Genomic DNA, 20,286 nt, shown 5'->3' on the forward strand with positions numbered 1-20,286 from the left:
TTTTCTTTATTTCAGCAACGATTAAGGAAGCACTAGCAAGATTATTCTGTGAGATCTAATTTGTTCTTATACTTTATTTTATGCTTGTATCTGTGATTCTCTGTGTTTATCGTTATTAATTGTTTTAATCCATTAGGTAGTGCGCAATATTTAGTGGGTTAGAATTAATTATACAGCCAATTGAATCGGCCATACATAATCGTGGTTTAGGTTTGATTAGTGGTAAATTGACACATCAGGGTCAAGGGAAAAGCAGTCTTAATTCATTAATCCTGCATCAGAGTTTATTGGTTTTAAATCAGGTTTCTCTAGAAATTAATGCTGTCGACTCATTAAATCTATAGAGCGTCTCTTACGGTTGTTAGTCAATTAGGGTAGTAATTAGTGAAGCGTCTTTCTGGTTACCGAATAATTAAGGAGAAATAAGATCACGTCAGAAGCGTCTTCGGTGGTTGTAACTGGTTTGCTTGCATGAATTAAAGTTATATTTGCATCAATGATCAGAATAATTAAGCTAGGGTGAACTTAATTGATTGCTGGAATTCTTTATTAATTGTTTGATTTTTCTATTTATTCTTTAGGATTATAACCATTGCAATTCTTTTGGATTTTATTTATTTATTTTTAGATTTAGTATTTTCTCATATTTTCCCCATAAATTTCGTTTTTGTTGAGTTACTTTGCAGGTTGAATTTTAGGAGAATTCTCGCCGATCCCTTGGGAGACGATTTTGCTTGCTGCTGTCTGCGCAGTGTGGACATACCGGCTGACTGCCGGATATTTTTGGTGTAAAACGACGCACCAGTGTCAAATGGCCACATTGAAGATGCAAACACAATATTTGGCCACTAATTGAAAAAACACAAATTATGGCCAGTAATTAGGCAATATGCCTAATATACTGTAATGCCCCGACTTTTTATTAAGGATTATAGACTTTTAATTATTGATTTAAGGATTTCTTATGGTAATTAGGGTTCAGCATCCATTAATAAAATACGGACTTATGTGAATTTGATGATTTCATACGTGATAATTTATTTTTATTTTTATTTCAACGGATGATGCACTCAAAATATATTTTGAGCCCATTAAGAGAATGATGAAGCTCAAAGATTTATTTTGAGTTTTCAAATCGAAAAAAAAAAATTATGTATTTATTTATTTTTACCGAGAAATTTAGGAATGATGAGTTATAAAAATTTTCCATCAATATTTTTCTCAAATTATTTTCCTATGATGTATTTATAAATTGAGAGAGTGCACTAATGTTAGTGCTATTTATTCTAATTTTGATCACAAGAGTTTTATGCTCTAGCATTTTATTAATTGATGATTAGTCTTACATATATTTTTTTACACATGGGTTATTACTACACCACATTTTTATATTTACTTAATGTAACACCCCATTATCCTCCACTAATATTTTCTTTTCCCTACCACTAATCTTTTTCCCTACCACCACTAATATTTTCTTTTCCCTACCACTAATCTTTTTCCCTACCACTACTCCTACCTCTCCACCACACTACTCCTTTTCCCCCACCACTACATTCTTTCTCCCACTCTCACAACTTTTCTCCCACCATTATCACACTCCATAGAAGCCTTTGAAGCCCCAAGAGAAGTAGCAAAGCAAGGGAGAGTGTGGGAAAACTATAGAGTGAAGGTTGTGCTTCGAGGGTGAGTTTTTCTTTGCTTTTTCTCAACTGAAAATGCTTTATGGCCATGGATTTTTACACATTTGTGTGCTATATTATGTGAGGATATGTTTTATGATTTTGGATGATTATTTTGGTAGAGTTTATTGGGTGAAAAACCGTGCATGAGGTAAGGCAGCGAATCTGCCATAAGCACACTGCTCGGCAGTGTTTTGCAAGGCGATTCCAGCCATCCAAACGGTTCCCAAAAATTCCCAAATTAATTGTGTATCATCTTTCATATGTTTTCTATACTTTGGTAAAATTTCAGAAGGTTTGGAGCTCTTATGATTTATTTATGAATATGTAAACATCACTGCCCATCTGGAATACATTTTTGGTAAACAATCTTTGGGAGGCCATAAGTAAAGTTTCAATCGGTGAAAACCTTTGAAACTTGAATATGTCACTCTAGACTCCCGTATCTTTCTTTTGACATCGGTCTCACCATTTTTGAGTAAGGGAAACAACCGGTATAAATTCTTGAAATCTAGTTCTTATTCCTTGTACCATCCAGTAGATTTTACAAACCTACGACTTTGAGGTGGCAAAGGCCGACTTAAATCTTTGATTCTCAAGCCTATCTTTCTACTGAATATTCACGGACATGTTGGGAACTTACTTGTTCAGTTTTAGAATTTTTGGTGAAGCCTAAAGTGGTTTTTCCGATTTATGTTCTAAATCTGCCAAACTTGAACTCTTTTTGTGCACTGAACTTTAGACAGTCATATCTTCTAAACCATGAATGTTCTTGGAGTAAATCCAACTGTATAGTGTTATGATCTCTCCCTAGTTTCCAGATTGACCCTTGGGGTTCCCAGTGGAGTTTTGTAAAGGGAGATATGAATTTTTAAAGAAAGCCCACTGACTTGGTTGTAATCTGGAAATCTGAAATTTTCAGATTTTTGCTTGTTAAATACCCATCTTTGAGAGGGCATATCTTGCTCGTTTGAATTTTTTTTTTTCATTCGATTCAAATTGGAGAATGATCCTTGAAATGTCTAGTTTCCAGAATGTCTTTTGGAGCCTCATTTGGAGATCCGAGGCAGATTTGATGTCTGTTGCAAAACAACCTCTTAAGAGCTCAAGTTGTTGAATTATTTTCTATGTATCAAAGTTTATTTTAAAGGATGTTTCATGAAAGATTTAGTATATGTGCGTAACGAGTTTGGGACTATTTATTTTAAATGAGGTCCGTTCTTTTATTTAAATTATGATGGACTTTTAATGAATATTTTTGGGATTAAACTCTTATTTCTTGATTTATATAAATTATTTTTTTAAGGACTTATAAATATGAATTTCGTAGGCCTACTGACCTACTGTGATCGACGGTTTGTCGATGTCTAATAGCTTTGAAAATTTTAGAGCAAGTCCCTACATGAGTCTTGAGTACCCTGGTAAACTTTCAAGCCATTCCAACTTCGTTTGATACTTCTTTAAAATGCAAAACCTAAACTGCACATTACTACCGAGAATTTCAGAGAACAGAGGAAAGAGTCATTCATTTCAGTAGCTTCCTGTGTGATATAGCTTTTCAAATTTTTATGGTATTAACCTTATTGTGTTATCTAGATATCCACCAAAGTTGAGCCCAGTTTGACAACGTTTACTATTTTTCAAAAATCCAAGTTTTCGATTGTTCAAAACTGCCGAACATGGTAGATCGTGGTAAAAACGTTATATCTCTCAAACCACTTTGGGTTTTCGACTCTACTTTTTTTTATATGAAACTAGACTCGAAGATCTTTCTTTCGGTATGAGTCTCGAGTCCAGGAGATGTCGGAGTCAGAACAGATTAAATTTTGAAGTTGAGTCAGTGTAAAAACAGAGCATGTTTTGATGATGTTTGATTGTGATTCTTATGTGCCTTATGTGTTTGTGTTGCCTATGTGTTTGAATGAGATTAGACGAGGTATGATTGATTTTTGACTGTCTTTAATGTAACGAATTATGGATGCTAGAACCCTAAAACATTAAAAGATACCATAGGCACGTAGAATTAGACTTTGTCTTATGACAATTTCTTCACGAACTTATCGACTCTTCATCAATGAAGGTCCGGGCGACAGAAAGTGAAGCCGAAGAAGAAACGACTCCATGCCAGCTTTAAGAACAATTGAGGTGGGCATTACTTTTACTATACGTATATAGAGATCCCCTGCGTGTCGTAGGCCTCTTATACGAATATATGCATGAGATGATTTTAACTGTTAATTTCAGTTTATTATTATGCCCAAATGATAAATGACTCTTATGAAATGAAAATGAAATGTTCATGAAATGAAATGAAATGTTTATGAAATGATTGACTGCCAAAAATATTTATGTTTTTATATGTATCCTATCTGTGTTGGTTCGCCAACTTTAAAGGAAATCCAATTGGGATCCTATGCTAGACAAAGGTCGCTAGCTAGGGTTAACGTGTACACTCATGGAGACCGCGAGTCGCTTGCGACCGGTCTTGGCGTCCGTGGTAAGGAGGCCTCCTTCCCGGCGCGTGACAGAAAGGACAGATATGGATCATATAGACTGAAAATGGGATGCGCATCCACCTTTATGAAAATGAATGAAATGTTTTAGTAAGCGCAGGTCATTCAAGAAAACCCCTGTGTGTTACTGTTGGCAGTTCAATTTATATATGTATGCATGTTGTATTTTCGGCTTATGTCACGTAGTATTTTTATACTCAGCCCTGCATGTATTTCTAAATGTGCAGGTTGAGCAGGCGATGGAATGGATCGGTGTTGAGCGGATTTCCCTTTTGATGTTTATGTAATGAAACCTTGAGTATGCATCTCCATATGCATAACTCACACGTTTTTTCGCTGCAAACACTCTGACTTATTTATCATTTCTACTTGAACTTATTACTACTTCATTTTAATTAACTTTCAGTTGGGGTCTAGTCGTTATGGCAGACTCATTTGTGAATTACCCAAGTGGTTATATATATATACCACTAGTTTGTTATTAATGTTGGTTACTTAGTAAATCCCCTTTAATTTCCGTTTCTTATTGTTCACCCCAAGTCATAACCCCGGTTAACCCGTCATTGGGATAGTGGGCTGTGACATATACCCTAAGTAAAAAAAAATTTATTTTTTTATTTTTTTAATTCTCTGCGCCCTATCTACCCTTGACCCCCCTCCCCCACTACCCACCCCCAAGCCAAATTTTTTTTTTACTCCCCTGCACCCAGACTCCCCAGACCCCCCGACCCCACCCACCCCCCACCCACCCCCAAGCCAATTTTTTTTTTTTTTTTTTTTACTTCCCCTTCCCCTGCAAGTGCCAAAAGGACCTTTTTAAACACTTCCCCTAGGGTTTAGATATTCCATTTAGGGTTTAGATTATCCATTCAGGGTTTAGATGTTCCATTTATGGTTTAGATTATTCATTTAGGGTTTAAATGTTCCATTTAGGGTTTAGATGATGTTGTTGTTTCTATATTTGTTCTGCATGTTTGGCACTTATGGCACCAATAGTGCCATAAGTGCTAAAAAGACCATTTTACTTTATTTTATTTTGAATTTTCGTTGGCATTTATGGCACTATTAGTGCCATAAGTTTCATAAAATAAAATAACAAAAGTAAAATTTTATTTATTTTTATCTAGGGAGAGTAAAAAAAAATTATTTTTTTTGGCTTGGGGGTGGGTGGGGTCGGGGGTCTGGGGGTAGACAGGGCAGAGGAAGTAAATTTTTTTTTTTGGCTTGGGGGTGGGTGGGTGGGGGGAGGGGGTGGGTGGGGTCGGGGGTCTGGAGGGTAGACGGGGTAGGGGGAGTAAAAAAAAATTTTCGTTGGCACTTATGGCACTATTAGTGCCATAAGTGCCTAACCCGACCCACGTGCCTGATCTTACCCGGCACACGACCCGCGCTCCTGACCCTACCCAATCCGCCCAATTAAGGGCAAAAACGTCCCAAAGCTATAAAAATGGCCAAAATTTATGTTTTTTTCAACGAGTGACCATAATTTGTGTTTTATGATTCATTTTGGCTATTTCAAAATTTTATTCATAACCTATTAGTATTTGTTTTATCCACTCTCAACCCATGAAGGTTTTTTTTTTGTTAAATTTATGATTCTTTTTTTAAAATATGTATAACTTAGGTTGAAATATAATTATTTTAGAATATATAATAAAAAATAACAAAGTATATAAAATATTTTCACAACAAAAAAACATTTTTACATGTATCTTTGAAACTTTATCGACCCATCAGTTAATTATAAAAAGTTTATAATAAATTAATATGCCATAATTTTTTATAGGGTTAATAGCCAGAAAATACACGAACTTTCATCGAAATTGCATATTGCACACGACCTTAAAAAATAGCCCCATAATACACAACCTTTTAATTTAGTCGCAAATTGCACCCGGCGAAATTTCCGACCACAACTATGTTTGACCGGCGATGACGTGGTAATTTTTTTTAAAGACGTGGCATTACGCGTGGCTTTTTTAAACACGGTGGCAAGCCACGTGGGCAAAACGACGTCGTTTTGCCCATAAATTAATGGGTTAAGTACCAAATACCCCCCCAACGTTGGGGCCCCTATCGCGTATAGGACCCTATAGTCAGGGTCCGCGCTGTTTACTACCTCAACATGGCTAAACCTAAGCAAATCTCCCCCCCAACGTTGGGCCCCTATCGCGTATAGGACCCTATAGTCAGGTATTAAGTACCAAATACCCCCCCCCCCAACGGTGACTTAATGCAGGGGGGGTATTTGGTATTTGAGGGGGGGATTTGCTTAGGTTTAGCCACGTTGAGGTAGTAAACAGCGCGGACCCTGACTATAGGGTCCTATACGCGATAGGGGCCCCAACGTTGGGGGGGTATTTGGTACTTAACCCTAAATTAATTAATTGTCTTTTTTTTTTTGGGGTTGAAGAATTGGAAAATGGAAAATAGAAGAGGTTGAAGTAAATTTGGGGGTAGACAGGGAAGGGGCGCCTGAATGGCGCCGGTGTGGAGAGAAGGCAGGCGACGCCCTCGCCGGAGAAACAGGGGTGGCGGCGGCGCCAGATCTGGAAAATGGGTGGAGGCAACGAAGCAGCTGTGTTGTCCGCCAAGGTGATAGCAGCGACACCCGTTGCTGCCAGTCGAAGGAAGAAGGAGACCGCGCCGGGCTGGAGGAGACGACGTCGGGCGCAGCGGCGGCGATGGCTGGAGCAGCGGCCACGCCGAGCTGGAGGACCACTGCTAATTTGAAGTGCGCCAGATCTGAAAAATGGGTGGAGGCAGATCTGAAAAGTGCGCCTCTGTGAGAAAATTTGGAGTCCGCCAGATCTGAAAAATGGGTGGAGGCGCAGCGGCGGCGATGGCTAGCTGCTCGCCGGAGCAGGGGGAGCGGCGTCGGATGGCCGTCTAGCCGAGAGGGTGAAAGGGGCCAGAGAGAGGGAAAGAGGTCGAGGGTCAGAGAGAGGGAGTCTGGGAGAGAGAGATAGGCTGGAAAAGAGAGGGGAGGCGCCGGGTGGCGCCACCGTTAGGCGTCTGAAATTATGGCGAGGTGGGCGCTGGCGGTCGGGTGTCGTCGACGGCTGGTGCTGATTTGTGCAGCGGTAATGGGGTCGCCGGGTGTCGCCGACCACCGCGCTGATCTCTTCTGTTCATATTCTTTTTTTTTAATTTTTTTATTTAAAAAAGTTTGACAAAAACGACGTCGTTTTAAACGCCCGGCGGGAAGTCCACGTCTGCAATTTCCGGCTGCCACATCAACTACGCTCACGCAGATGGTCAACGCGGGTGCAATTTGCGTTTAAATTAAAAGTTCATGTATTTTGGGGCTAATTTTTAAGCTCATGTGCAATTTGCAATTTCGAGCAAACTTAATGTATTTTCTGGCTATTAACCCTTTTTTATACATGCCTAATATATAATAAATTAATCTTTAAGAAAATATAAAAATATAAATAAAAAAGAATCTATATATTGTATATAAGAATAAAAGGAAATTGGTTTGGATGCTACAAAATTAATGAACGAAATTGGATTAAATTATAAACTTTAAATTTTTTACTATTGATTATTTTTTAACTTTGAAAATTAAACCTTATGACTAAATATTCATGCACATAAAAAAAAGGGTTAATTGCATCAAAATACCTGACCTTTTCCCAAAATTTGGTTTTTTGACATACTTTTTAATTGTAGCAAAAATTTTAGCTACGTTTCAATTTATTGCAATGTCCGTCCCGCGTATATTTTCAGCCAAATCCATGCTGAGGTGGATCTGAAGGAATATTAAATTGAATTAACGTTCCGTTTTGCCCGATGATCGTTTCTTGGTTATTATTAATTTATCATACAACGATTAATCTTAAACATGCTCCTATGAATTTAACAGCTGCACATAGGTGTTAGGAATTACTTACTTGTGAAGCGGATGCAGAGGTCGTTGATGATCGTGTCGAAAGACTCCAGTTCTGATCTTCTCGACTGTATCCCGCTCAGCTTTCACCGTTGGATGGACAACGAGCTATGAAAGTCCCAAGCTAGAAATCACCCTACTTTTCCTGCGCCTCCTTTGCTCTCAAAAACCTTAATAATTATCAGTGTGTGTTTCCTGAGAGCTGACAGCTGTATATATTTTTTTTTAATACAGAACAAAGGGAGGGGGCGCCAGTTATAGGGCAGGGACGATTTCTAGCCCTTCTTGGGCTAGGAGACATTGGGCCAGTCCAGGGACCAGATACAAGGAATAAAGATGGGCCTCAAATAAATTAATTTATTTATGGTCAGCCCAGACCATAATTAATTTATAAATATCAGTTCATTCTAGGGGTGTAAATGAGCCGAGTCGAGTCGAGTATTGCCATGCTCAGACTCGAGCTCAACTATTTTCATGAAGCTCGAGCTCGAGCTCGACTCGGCCGAGCTTGATTTTCTTGAGCTCGAGCTCGACTCGATGCCATACTCGTGAGCTCAAGATCGACTCGATTAAGCTCGATTGTGGAGCCTTACTCGAGTTGAGCTCGAGCTCGTTCAAACTCGGTGAGCTCGAGCTCGTTTAAGCTCGTCTGATACATGCTTCAACAAATTGAATAAAATTACAAAGCATTTCATTACGAGAAGTACTTCTACAAATCAATTATAACAAGTCTTAGATATCCAAAACATCGATTAGACTCGAAAATGCACATTCAAATAGTCTAAAGGCATCAAAAATTCAAAAACTAACAAGTCTTGAATCAAATACAACATAATAAAAGCAAATTTGCAACTTCTTCTTATAGATAATGCTCCAAGCCTCCAACATCAAGTCGTCTCTCCAATACGAACACCAACCATGTAAAGGCTGCATACAAGAAAAATAAATATAAAGAAAATTCATAGCAAAATAAATAGATTCATAAAAATGCAGTAAGAAGCAGACGAAGCATGAGTCAAGTATTTTGTAACCGTCTCTTAAACATGTGATTTGATTAGTATTGCCAACATATATAAACATAATGTCAATTACCTAACAAGTATGCAAATGCGAAATCGGTGTAATAGAGAAATGGTTGGGCTTAGTAGAATCTATCTTAGAGATGGTAACATCACATAATCACAGATATGTATGAGACAACTTATCTGCAAACATTTGTTAAATGCTCATTGTTTTAATATTACAATCAATGCACAGAACCAATAAACCTTTCGACAAAAAAGAAAAGGGGGGAACAGAACACCCACTATCTGGTGTTGATATCTAACTGAAAGCCACATATCCGTGAATTTCATTCAAGCAGAATAATAGAACAAACATTAACAAAACAGATCAAAAGCAGGATATGTTACATACCTAGTGACGGAGGTTTGGATGTAAAATGAATGGAACATAATGGTGATGACTCCGAAAAAGAAAGAAGTACCATACAGCCATTTGGATCCCATGTTGCTCCCTATCACAACAATTAGATGAAGAATCAGACAATAATTTACAAGCCAAATTCTCCAGCAATAAGAATATGACCATTTAAGATCATAAACAAGACAAAAAGAATCCATATATGTAATGGACAGAATCCGTGCAACCCGAAATCATGCGGCCCAACGGGTCGGCCCAATGAAGCAAGTCCATACGTAAGTCAATAGTAGTTGGTGTAATGGACAGAATCCGTGCAACCCGAAATCATGCGGCCCAACGGGTCGGCCCAATGAAGCAAGTCCATACGTAAGTCAATAGCAGTTGGATACCTAGGAAAAATAGGAAGATATGAAAGGACGTTTTCGGGGTAATCGGAACCAGAAGGGTTTTAGATAATACTCTAGAAACCCTAGTCGCCACCCTACGGGCCCGTAACCTATATATGCACCAGCCCATTGACATAATGGGGAGACGGTCAATCATTCATTCTCACTCTGGCACTCACACACGATCTCTCACTCCCGCTCTCCCCGCTCTTCCGTTCCGCCTCCACGCTCACAACTTTCTAGGGTTCCGATCGTCCGGCTGGCCCCGCTAGCCCCGACGTCCGTCGCCCCCTGATCCATACCGCTCATTAGCTCTACCTCTGACTACTGGATCAACCGGATCAGACAGAGAACTTCATTATACTATCCTTTTTCTATCTTCTTTCCATTGTTTGATTATTATCATTACGTTACTCACGTTATCATTCATATCGATTCACTGACTTGAGCGTCGGAGGCCCTTCCATCGACACCCCCACCGGTGTTCTTCGGAGGGCTCTAACGTTGCTTGTGGTTTCAGGTTGCTAGTGCCCATCGATCCAGACGTTACTGACGTCGCTTCCGTAATTGTCGGATTCACCCCCTACAATTTGGCGCCCACCGTGGGGCCCTAGCAATCAAGGAATTCCGATAAGCCATGCCCAAGTCACACTATGAGTACTCCAAACGAATCCCACGACATGAACGACGCCCCAAACCAATCGGGCTCAACCCAATCGGAACTACTTGCCCAAGTGGAGGTGAACGCCCGGATCTCCGCCTTGGCCAATCAACAGGGGAAACACCATTCTCTCTCGCTTATGGGATGGAGGCGGTAATCCCAATGGAAAGTGAAGTACCCACCGCCAGACATGAGCTTACAACAGACGATGAGAATCAAGAGTCCATGTACCACGAGTTAGATCTCCTCGATGAGAAACGGAACAAAACAAATATCCGACTAGCTTCCTACCAACAAAGCATCGCCAGACACTACAACAAACACATCCGTACCCGCACATTTAAGCCGGGCGATTGAGTGTTACGAAAAGTGTTCCAGAACACAAAGGAAACAGGTGCGGGTAAATTAGCCCCGAATTGGGAAAGACCGTTTCTAATCACCAAAGTGGTTGGACACGGAGCATACAAATTGCAATCAACGGACAGACGTGACATCAGCAACAACTGGAATGCAATCCATCTCAAACAGTATCACGCTTGAACTCTACGCTACTACTTTACTTCATAAGGTCTTCCGGGACCAACTCAATCTACTACATGCATACTGACCTTTCCATATATGTCAGAACTACATTCGGACTTGATCCCTTAATTGGGTATGTAGGCAGCTCTAAGGAGCGCAGCCCCCCTCCCCTCCACACTTGTCTAACCATGACGACAGTTTAGCCTTAAGTTTATCAACTAAGTCTAAATGGGGAAAAAAAAAATTATCACATAAAAGGCGCAAGCCCGTCTCACCCTTAACACCCTGAATTTAGCCTTAAGTTTATCAACTAAGTCTAAATGGGGGGAGAAATTTATCACATACAAGGCGCAAGCCCCGTCTCACCCCTAACACTCTGAATTTAGCCTTAAGTTTATCAACTAAGTCTAAATGGGGGGAGAAATTTATCACATACAAGGCGCAAGCCCCGTCTTGCCCCGAACACCCTGAATTTAGCCTTAAGTTTATCAACTAAGTCTAAATGGGGGAAAAAAATTTCACATACAAGGCGCAAGCCCCGTCTCGCCCCGAACACCCTGAATTTAGCCTTAAGTTTATCAACTAAGTCTAAATGGGGGAAAAAAATTTCACATACAAGGCGCAAGCCCGTCTCACACCAAACACCCTGAATTTAGCCCTAAGTTTATCAACTAAGTCTAAATGGGGGGAAAAAATTTCACATACAAGGCGCAAGCCCGTCTCACACCAAACACCCTGAATTTAGCCCTAAGTTTATCAACTAAGTCTAAATGGGGGGAAAATTTTTTTGACATACAAGGCGCAAGCCCCGTCTCGCCCCGAACACCCTAAATTTAGCCGTAAATTTATCAACTAAGTCTAAATGGGGGGAAAATTTTTCACATACAAGGCGCAAGCCCCATCTCGCCCCGAACACCCTGAATTTAGCCTTAAGTTTATCAACTAAGTCTAAATGGGGGGAAAATTTTTCACATACAAGGCGCAAGCCCCATCTCGCCCCGAACACCCTGAATTTAGCCTTAAGTTTATCAACTAAGTCTAAATGGGGGGAAAAATTTATCACATAAAAGGCGCAAGCCCGTTTCACCCCCAACACCCTGAATATAGCCTTAAGTTTATCAACTAAAGTCTAAATGGGGAAAATTTTTCGTGTAAAAGGCGTAAGCCCATTCCAACCCGCATATCCTGAATTTAGCCTTAAGTTCAACAACTAAGTCTAAATGGGGGGGGGGGGCAAATTTTCGTGTAAAAGGCGCAAGCCCATTCCAACCCACATATCCTGAATTTAGCCTTAAGTTCAACAACTAAGTCTAAATGGAGGGATAAATTTTCGTGTAAAAGGCGCAAGCCCGTCTCAACCCGCATATCCTGAATTTAGCCTTAGGTTTAACAACTAAGTCTAAATGGGGGGAAAATGCTCATGCACAAGGCGCAAGCCCGTCTTACCCCGAATATCGTATATTTAGCCTTAGTTTAACAACTAAGTCTAAATGAGGGGGAAAAATTTCATGTAAAAGGCGCAAGCCCGTCTCAACCCGAATAACGTAAATTCAGCCTTAGTTCATATAACTAAGTCTAAATGGGGAGAAAATTTGAGTCATATCAGACGTAAACCCTGCAGCTCCGTCTTTTATTTTCCTAGGAAAACGACACACAAACTCAAAACTTGAGATGAAGACCCGTCGTGTCCATCAAAGCAAAGCGCGCCTCTCTCAACTGGAAAATTTTCGCTTATCCTAATAGTCTCGGTAGACACCGAACATCTTGTTTATCCTGCTCGATTGCGCGTGAGTCCAAAAAATGTAAAGCCAAAGAGGCGTATCTCCCGTAAGCGGAGCCTTGATCACTTTTATCTTGTAAAGCCAAAGAGGCGTATCTCCCGTAAGCGGAGCCTTGATCAATTTTATCTTGTAAAGCCAAAGAGGCGTATCTCCCGTAAGCGGAGCCTAGATAACTTTTATCTTGTAAAGCCAAAGAGGCGTATCACCCGTAAGCGGAGCCTTGATCACTTTTATCTTGTAAAGCCAAAGAGGCGTATCTCCCGTAAGCGGAGCCTTGATCACTTTTATCTTGTAAAGCCAAAGAGGCGTATCTCCCGTAAGCGGAGCCTTGATCACTTTTATCTTGTAAAGCCAAAGAGGCGTATCTCCCGTAAGCGGAGCCTTGATCACTTTTATCTTGTATGCTCCGTATCTACGAAAGATAAAAGAGTATAAGCTCCGTATGCGGCATGAGCTCCTGGGGCTTATACTAAAAAATCAAAATAAAAGAAAAAGTGGGATGAAGAAACGTAAGAGACGTCTATGCAGTATACGTCGTCTTAGCCTTCGAATTATGTAAAAAGTGGAAACACCCGTGATACCCTACAATTTACATCAACACCCTGCACGCCCTGCACCATCGGGCCCATCGTGTCCTCCCTTTTTTGAAAGGGAACATCCTACACCCTACACGCCCCGCACCAATAGGCCAACCATGTTCTCCCTTCTTTTGAAAGTGGACATCAACACCCCGCACGCCCCGCATTCTTCCATTGTCCATATGGGGGGGATACCCAGCCGCGCCCTCCTACACCGCGCACGCCATGCACGCCCTGCAATCCTCCATCATCCATGTTGGGGAAGCCCCAACTTCACTACCCCACGCCCGGCACGCCCCGCACGCCCGGCGCTCCTCCATCATCCATGTTGGGGGAGCCCCAACCTCACTACCCCACGCCCGGCACGCCCCGCACGCCTGGCGCTCCTCCATCATCCATGTTGGGGGAGCCCCAACTTCACTACCTCACGCCCGGCACGCCCCGCACGCCCGGCGTTCCTCCATCATCCATGTTGGGGGAGCCCCAACTTCACTACCCCACGCCCGGCACGCCCCGCACGCCCGGCGCTCCTCCATCATCCATGTTGGGGAAGCTCCAACTTCACTACCCCACGCCCGGCACGCCCCGCACGCCCGGCGCTCCTCCATCATCCATGTTGGGGGAGCTCCAACATCACCACCCCACGCCCGGCACGCCCCGCGCGCACGGCACTCCTCCATCATTCATGATAGGGGGTCCCCAACCTCACCTTCCCACGCCGCACGCGCCCTACGATCCAGCTAAACTAGGCAACACGCCTTCCTCTTCTCCGGTAAGCCCCTCTCGAAAATTATGCCAAGGATATACGGGTCACACGAAAAACTTTAAAACTCCATAGTTATAATATAACTAAGGAGTGGGGGACAAACTGTAATGGACAGAATCCGTGCAACCCGAAATCATGCGGCCCAACGGGTCGGCCCAATGAAGCAAGTCCATACGTAAGTCAATAGTAGTTGGTGTAATGGACAGAATCCGTGCAACCCGAAATCATGCGGCCCAACGGGTCGGCCCAATGAAGCAAGTCCATACGTAAGTCAATAGCAGTTGGATACCTAGGAAAAATAGGAAGATATGAAAGGACGTTTTCGGGGTAATCGGAACCAGAAGGGTTTCAGAGAATACTCTAGAAACCCTAGTCGCCACCCTATGGGCCCGTAACCTATATATGCACCAGCCCATTGACATAATGGGGAGACGGTCAATCATTCATTCTCACTCTGGCACTCACACACGATCTCTCACTCCCGCTCTCCCCGCTCTTCCGTTCTGCCTCCACGCTCACAACTTTCTAGGGTTCCGATCGTCCGGCTGGCCCCGCTAGCCCCGACGTCCGTCGCCCCCTGATCCATACCGCTCATTAGCTCTACCTCTGACTACTGGATCAACCGGATCAGACGGAGAACTCCATTATACTATCCTTTTTCTATCTTCTTTCCATTGTTTGATTATTGTCATTACGTTACTCACGTTATCATTCATATCGATTCACTGACTTGAGCGTCGGAGGCCCTTCCATCGACACCCCCACCGGTGTTATTCGGAGGGCTCTAACGTTGCTTGTGGTTTCAGGTTGCTAGTGCCCATCGATCCAGACGTTACTGACGTCGCTTCCGTAATTGTCGGATTCACCCCCTACAATATATAGGTGCAGCGCTCCACTATCTCAATTAATCACATAAAAGCACAGATGCAGAAAAGCGGCCCAAGATAAATAAATACCATTGCAAACATAATTGAAGAATCTATCTTACTTTCAAGAAATGGGAAGCATAATCTCCAAAGGTTTCTTCTCACTCTGTTGTCGCGCGCTGGCCGGGCTGGGAAAAGGAGAGCCAAAGGCGGCGGCTCCTTGCTGCACTGCTGCTGCTGTTAGGCTCGCCGGAAGGACGACTCGCCATTACGCCGGTCGCCGGTCGTCGATCAGCCGAGAGAGATGAGAGTCGAGAGATTGGGGGGAGGGCCGAAGGGGGAAGAGGAGGCGGCGGCTCCTTGCTGCACTGCTGCTGCTGTTAGGCTCGCCGGAAGGACGACTCGCCGTTGCGCCGGTCGCTGGTCGTCGATCAGCCGAGAGAGATGAGAGTCGAGAGATTGGGGGGAGGGCCGAAAGGGGAAGAGGAGGCGGCAGGAAGCTGCTGTTACTTAGGGTTTGTTCATTGTGTAATTCAAATTCAAATTGTATGGGCTTAGTGTTTGGGCCATTTTGTGGATATGAAATAAATATAATTATGGGCTTATATATAATATATTGTATAATAATTGATTGGGCTCGATTAGGCTCGCGAGCCTAACGAGTCGAGTATCACGAAACTCGAACTCGGGCTCGGTACCTATTCGAGTAGCTCGAGCTCGAGCTCGACTCGACTAACATCGAGCCTATTTCGAGTAATCTTCGAGCCGATCCCGAGTAGCTCGCGAGCTGGCTCCACTCACTTACACCCCTAGTTCATTCCACTAGAGAACCGATACTGACTTACCCCTTTATTGCCGGTGATGAGTCGGGGCTTGTATTTAGACTTATTAAATCCTCGTATTTAAAATATCTGACATCCATTAATTAATTAGAGCTCTGACAGCTTAAATTAATTAATCTATTTGTAATCCTTAAGCAGTACCACTCAAACCTTATTATTGCGCCTGAACTTAATCAACCTGCAGGGTTTAACGCAGTAAACATTATTGAGCTCCTTAAGGGGATGTCATTATCCTATACGGATACGAGTACTAATACAGATAATCAAATATCACATATTAACCGCTATCACCCAAGATACAGAGTACTCAAGTTACTATATAACTCTCGCTCATAGTAAATCAAAGTGATAAACGAATCATATATATCTGAAATCTTATTAGTATTAAGATCATATAAGTTACCGAGATCTTGATTCTTCACTTAAGTCAGATAGAAGAATACATCTCACTGTGGTCCTATCAATACGTTATGACGTACCAGTATAGATAAGTAATTAAGACAAACTACTTCCATCTATACCGCAGCCTAAACCAATAACTTGTCCTAGAGTTATTTCGGCTGTGATTATATTATATCTCTTAAGGTTATTCCAATTATACGGTCTTCTGTGATCTACAACACACCATATAATCTACTTATATAGAGATAAAGAACATACATATGCAATCATGAACCCAATCAGATAGGAGATTAAATAGTGAACACATGAATCATTGTATACAAGCATAAAACGTTCTTGCTTTCAGTATACAAATCCAACAAGATCTTCGTAAAGCTTAGGTGGCATGTCGTGCCGGGTAATGAAACATTGTCGTCTCAAATCCATTGCAATAAATTGAAACGTAGCTAAAATAAATTGGCCGGAAATGAATGGATTTGGCCGAAAATATACGCGGGACGGACATTGCAATAAATTGAAACGTAGCTAAAATTTTTGCTACAATTAAAAAGTTTGTCAAAAAATCAAATTTTGGGAAAAGTTCAAGTATTTTGATGCAATTAACCCTAAAAAAAATACTCCATATTTCGAATTAAATATAGTTGAACACATTTGTTATTCAATATATAATAAGAAATGAGTAAATATATAAAACTGTCCACTTTGATATTGTAAAGATAAAAAATGTCTCATTTCATCTCCTCCCCCCTCTCTCTCTTCGCCTCATCCGCGCACACTTCCCACGCCAGCTTCCCAATCATCGCCGTCGCTGTCATCGGCATTCTCGCCACCGCGATCCTCCTCGTCAGCTACTACATATTCATCATCAAATGCTGCCTCAACTGGCACCACATCGACCTTCTGCGCCGCTTCTCCTTCTCGCGGCGGCGCGCGGCGGAGGAACACCCGCTTCTCCTGCTGCTGCCTATTTCCCGCCGCCCTAACTTACTCACTCGGCGTACGTATCGTCTCCTCAGTTTCTGCGTCTTTGCCTTCTCAATTTCCCCTTTTCCTCTTGCAGAATTCCGTTTGCTGCAATTTCTATTTCTTTTGATAAAACCTAATAATTTAATGTTGGTTGCTTACTTACGGCGCGGCGAAGTCAGCTCGAGATATTGGAATTTCATATACTGTGATGATAGAGTAGGATCCTGAGCTTTATAATTAATCGAAGTTAATTTTGTTTGATAAGCTATGTGTTTTTCGTCAAATTTGACGTCAAAAATTGTGAAACGAAAATTTCCCCAACGGTTCCTTGAATTTTATTTTATTTATTTATTATGGGTGGACGGAAAAATTGGATGTTATGGTGGAAAACCTATAAGATATAATCTGTCTCTACTTGGTAAATTCAAGCTTAGAGACTTCATTTCTGGACTCTACTAATTTCTAATGCTGAAAAGAATTTGGTGTGTAATTGGTGGGGGCGATTTTGATGTGAAATTTCGTCTCTTAACTGCAGGTATTTGCTCTGAGAAGACCCTTCATTCATAAAATCTTGGATTATGAAGATGAGTTTTTTGCGCTGCTTATGCTAGTCCTTAAAACTCACAGTTTGCGCACTACAGGTGAAAGTTGATTCAGTATCTGCTCACCAAATTTTTGGCTTGTAATAGTTGTTGTCTATATTGTGTTTTGGTTTTGTCAACATGTGAATTCTGTGAACATTACTCTATTGGCTTCTGCTACTAAAACTAAAAGGGAGTCACTGTGACTGATTGGTGCGGTTGCCATTTGTTGATTTTGTTCAATCTATTTTCAGATGCTTCTTTTTCGGAATCTTTATATGGCTTACGGAGAAGGGGTGTTAAGATTAAATTGAAAAAGAGCAATTTGCTTACAAATTCCGCCGATGAGGTCCATCATACCGGCTTACATAAACGTCAAAAAGTGCTTTCAGTTGTATTTCTGATAAGAATCTTCTTAATTATTCAACCAATTGGTCTGGAGTAAATTGAGGACTTATTTATACTTTTCTTGACATTGATCTGCTACATTGTACTTTTGCCTGTTGCAAAGTTAGCATTCCTTTTGTTTAATGTTCTATATTTTTGGTGATTTGGAGTGAACGATTATCCTTTCAGTGTGCCATCTAGTGATCTTATTGAGCTTGTTTGGTTGAAAGCATGAACAGTCACTATGTCATGTATTACTTTAAAGTTTTATAAGCAGGTGAAATGCTGAATTGCTACCACACTACGGAACATGAGGCTTTGCTACCGATTCTCAAAGAGGTGATTGAAATATCTGCGAGATTTGATATAGCTGAATTGTTTCCTTCCGTCAAAGTGCTTCAAGGGGTGAGTGGATTGAGGAGGAGAATTATGGTTTTACACAAAGAAGCGGATAAGATACTTGAAGATGCAGTCCGTCAGCATAGAGGTGTGAAGGTGGAGGAGCATGAAGATTTGTTGGATGTTCTTCTGAGTTGAGGAAGAAGGACTTGAACTTCCTCTTACAACGGACAATATCAAGTCTGTTCTCGTGGTTAGTTTTCTAATTAACTAATTCCTTTTTGTCTTGTTTTAGTACTTTTCATGGAATTAAAGTCGTAATTATGCAGGATATGTTGGGTGCTGGGAGCGAGACATCAGCGACAACCATGGATTGGGTGATGGCTGAAATGCTGAAAAATCCAAGAGTCCTTGAAAAGGCACAACATGAGGTGAGGAAGGTATTTGATGAAGAGGGATTCGTTGACGAATCGCGCATTCCACAACTCAAGTATTTGAAGGCAGTAGTGAAGGAGACACTGAGGATGCATCCGCCGCTTCCTCTTTTACTCCCAAGAAAATGCGGCAAAACATGTGAGGTGAATGGATATGAGATAAGGGCAGAGACCAAAATCATAGTGAATGCATGGACTGTGAACAGAGACCCCAAATGTTGGGAAGATGCACACATCTTTAAACCAGAGAGATTTATGGATAATATGGTGGATTACAGGGGAAATCATTTTGAATATATCCCATTTGGTGCGGGAAGGAGAATGTGCCCTAGCATGACGTTCGGATTAGCTAATGTTGAGCTGCCACTGGCAATGTTTCTGTATCATTTCTTGAATTCACGACTAAATGTATGAATTCACATCTTGATGTTTTTGAATTCACAATTTGATGTTTTTAAATTCATAATCAGATCTATAAATTCATAACTTAATGTTCTTGAATTCACGATCATATCTATGAATTCACAACTTAATATTCTTGAATTCACAATCAAATTTATGAATTCACAACTAAAATTCGAATTCACAACCAAAATAAATTCTAGTTTTAGTCGTGAATTCAAACTTTAAAAATTCAAATTCACAACTACTTGAATTCACAACCAAAATAAATTCTTGTTGTGAATTAAATTCTGGTTATGAATTCGACTGATTGTGAATTCACAACCAAAAAATTTTAGTTGTGATCAATTAAATTTTGGTTGTGAATTCGACTGGTTGTGAATTCATAATCAAAAATTTCTGGTTGTGAATTCGACTGGTTGTGAATTCACAACCAAAAAATTCTTGTTGTGAATTCGACTGTGTAGGGTTTACGGTTTAGGTTAGGTTTTAGGTTTTAGGGTTTAGGGTTTAGGGTTTAGAGTGGATTTAGGATTTAGGGTTTAGGTTTTAGGGTTTAAGGTTTAGAGTGGGTTTACGGTTTAGGGTTTAGGGTTTAGAGTGGATTTAGGGTTTAGGATTTAGAGTGGGCTTAGGCTTGTGAATTCACAATCAAAAAATTCTTGTTGTGAGTTCGACTGCTTAAGGTTTAGGGTTTAGGGTTTATGGTTTGGAGTGAGTTTAGGGTTTAGGGTTTAGAGTGGGTTTAGGGTTTAGGGTTTAGAGTGGATTTAGGATTTAGGGTTTATGTTTTAGGGTTTAGGGTTTAGAGTGGATTTAGGGTTTAGGATTTAGAGTGGGCTTAGGCTTGTGAATTCACAATAA

General features: G+C 41.1%; 2 long non-coding RNA genes and 1 pseudogene across 2 annotated transcripts; 2 read left to right on the top strand and 1 right to left on the bottom strand.

Annotated features, from left to right (window-relative positions):
• Positions 1–1,412: 1,412 nt before the first annotated feature.
• Positions 1,413–4,680, top strand: LOC130988991 (uncharacterized). The gene is made up of 3 exons (XR_009090356.1): positions 1,413–1,686; positions 3,763–3,827; positions 4,423–4,680. It is a non-coding gene; the product is annotated as an uncharacterized LOC130988991 (long non-coding RNA).
• Positions 4,681–8,756: 4,076 nt separating this feature from the next.
• LOC130988989 (uncharacterized) lies at positions 8,757–9,703 on the bottom strand. The gene is made up of 2 exons (XR_009090353.1): positions 9,504–9,703; positions 8,757–9,014 (listed from the first exon to the last, which is right to left on the bottom strand). It is a non-coding gene; the product is annotated as an uncharacterized LOC130988989 (long non-coding RNA).
• Positions 9,704–17,086: 7,383 nt separating this feature from the next.
• LOC130988986 (salviol synthase-like) lies at positions 17,087–19,476 on the top strand (annotated as a pseudogene).
• Positions 19,477–20,286: the final 810 nt, after the last annotated feature.

The sequence above is a fragment of the Salvia miltiorrhiza genome, chromosome 6, assembly GCF_028751815.1.
Source record: "Salvia miltiorrhiza cultivar Shanhuang (shh) chromosome 6, IMPLAD_Smil_shh, whole genome shotgun sequence".
NCBI classification, from domain to species: Eukaryota; Viridiplantae; Streptophyta; class Magnoliopsida; order Lamiales; family Lamiaceae; genus Salvia; species Salvia miltiorrhiza.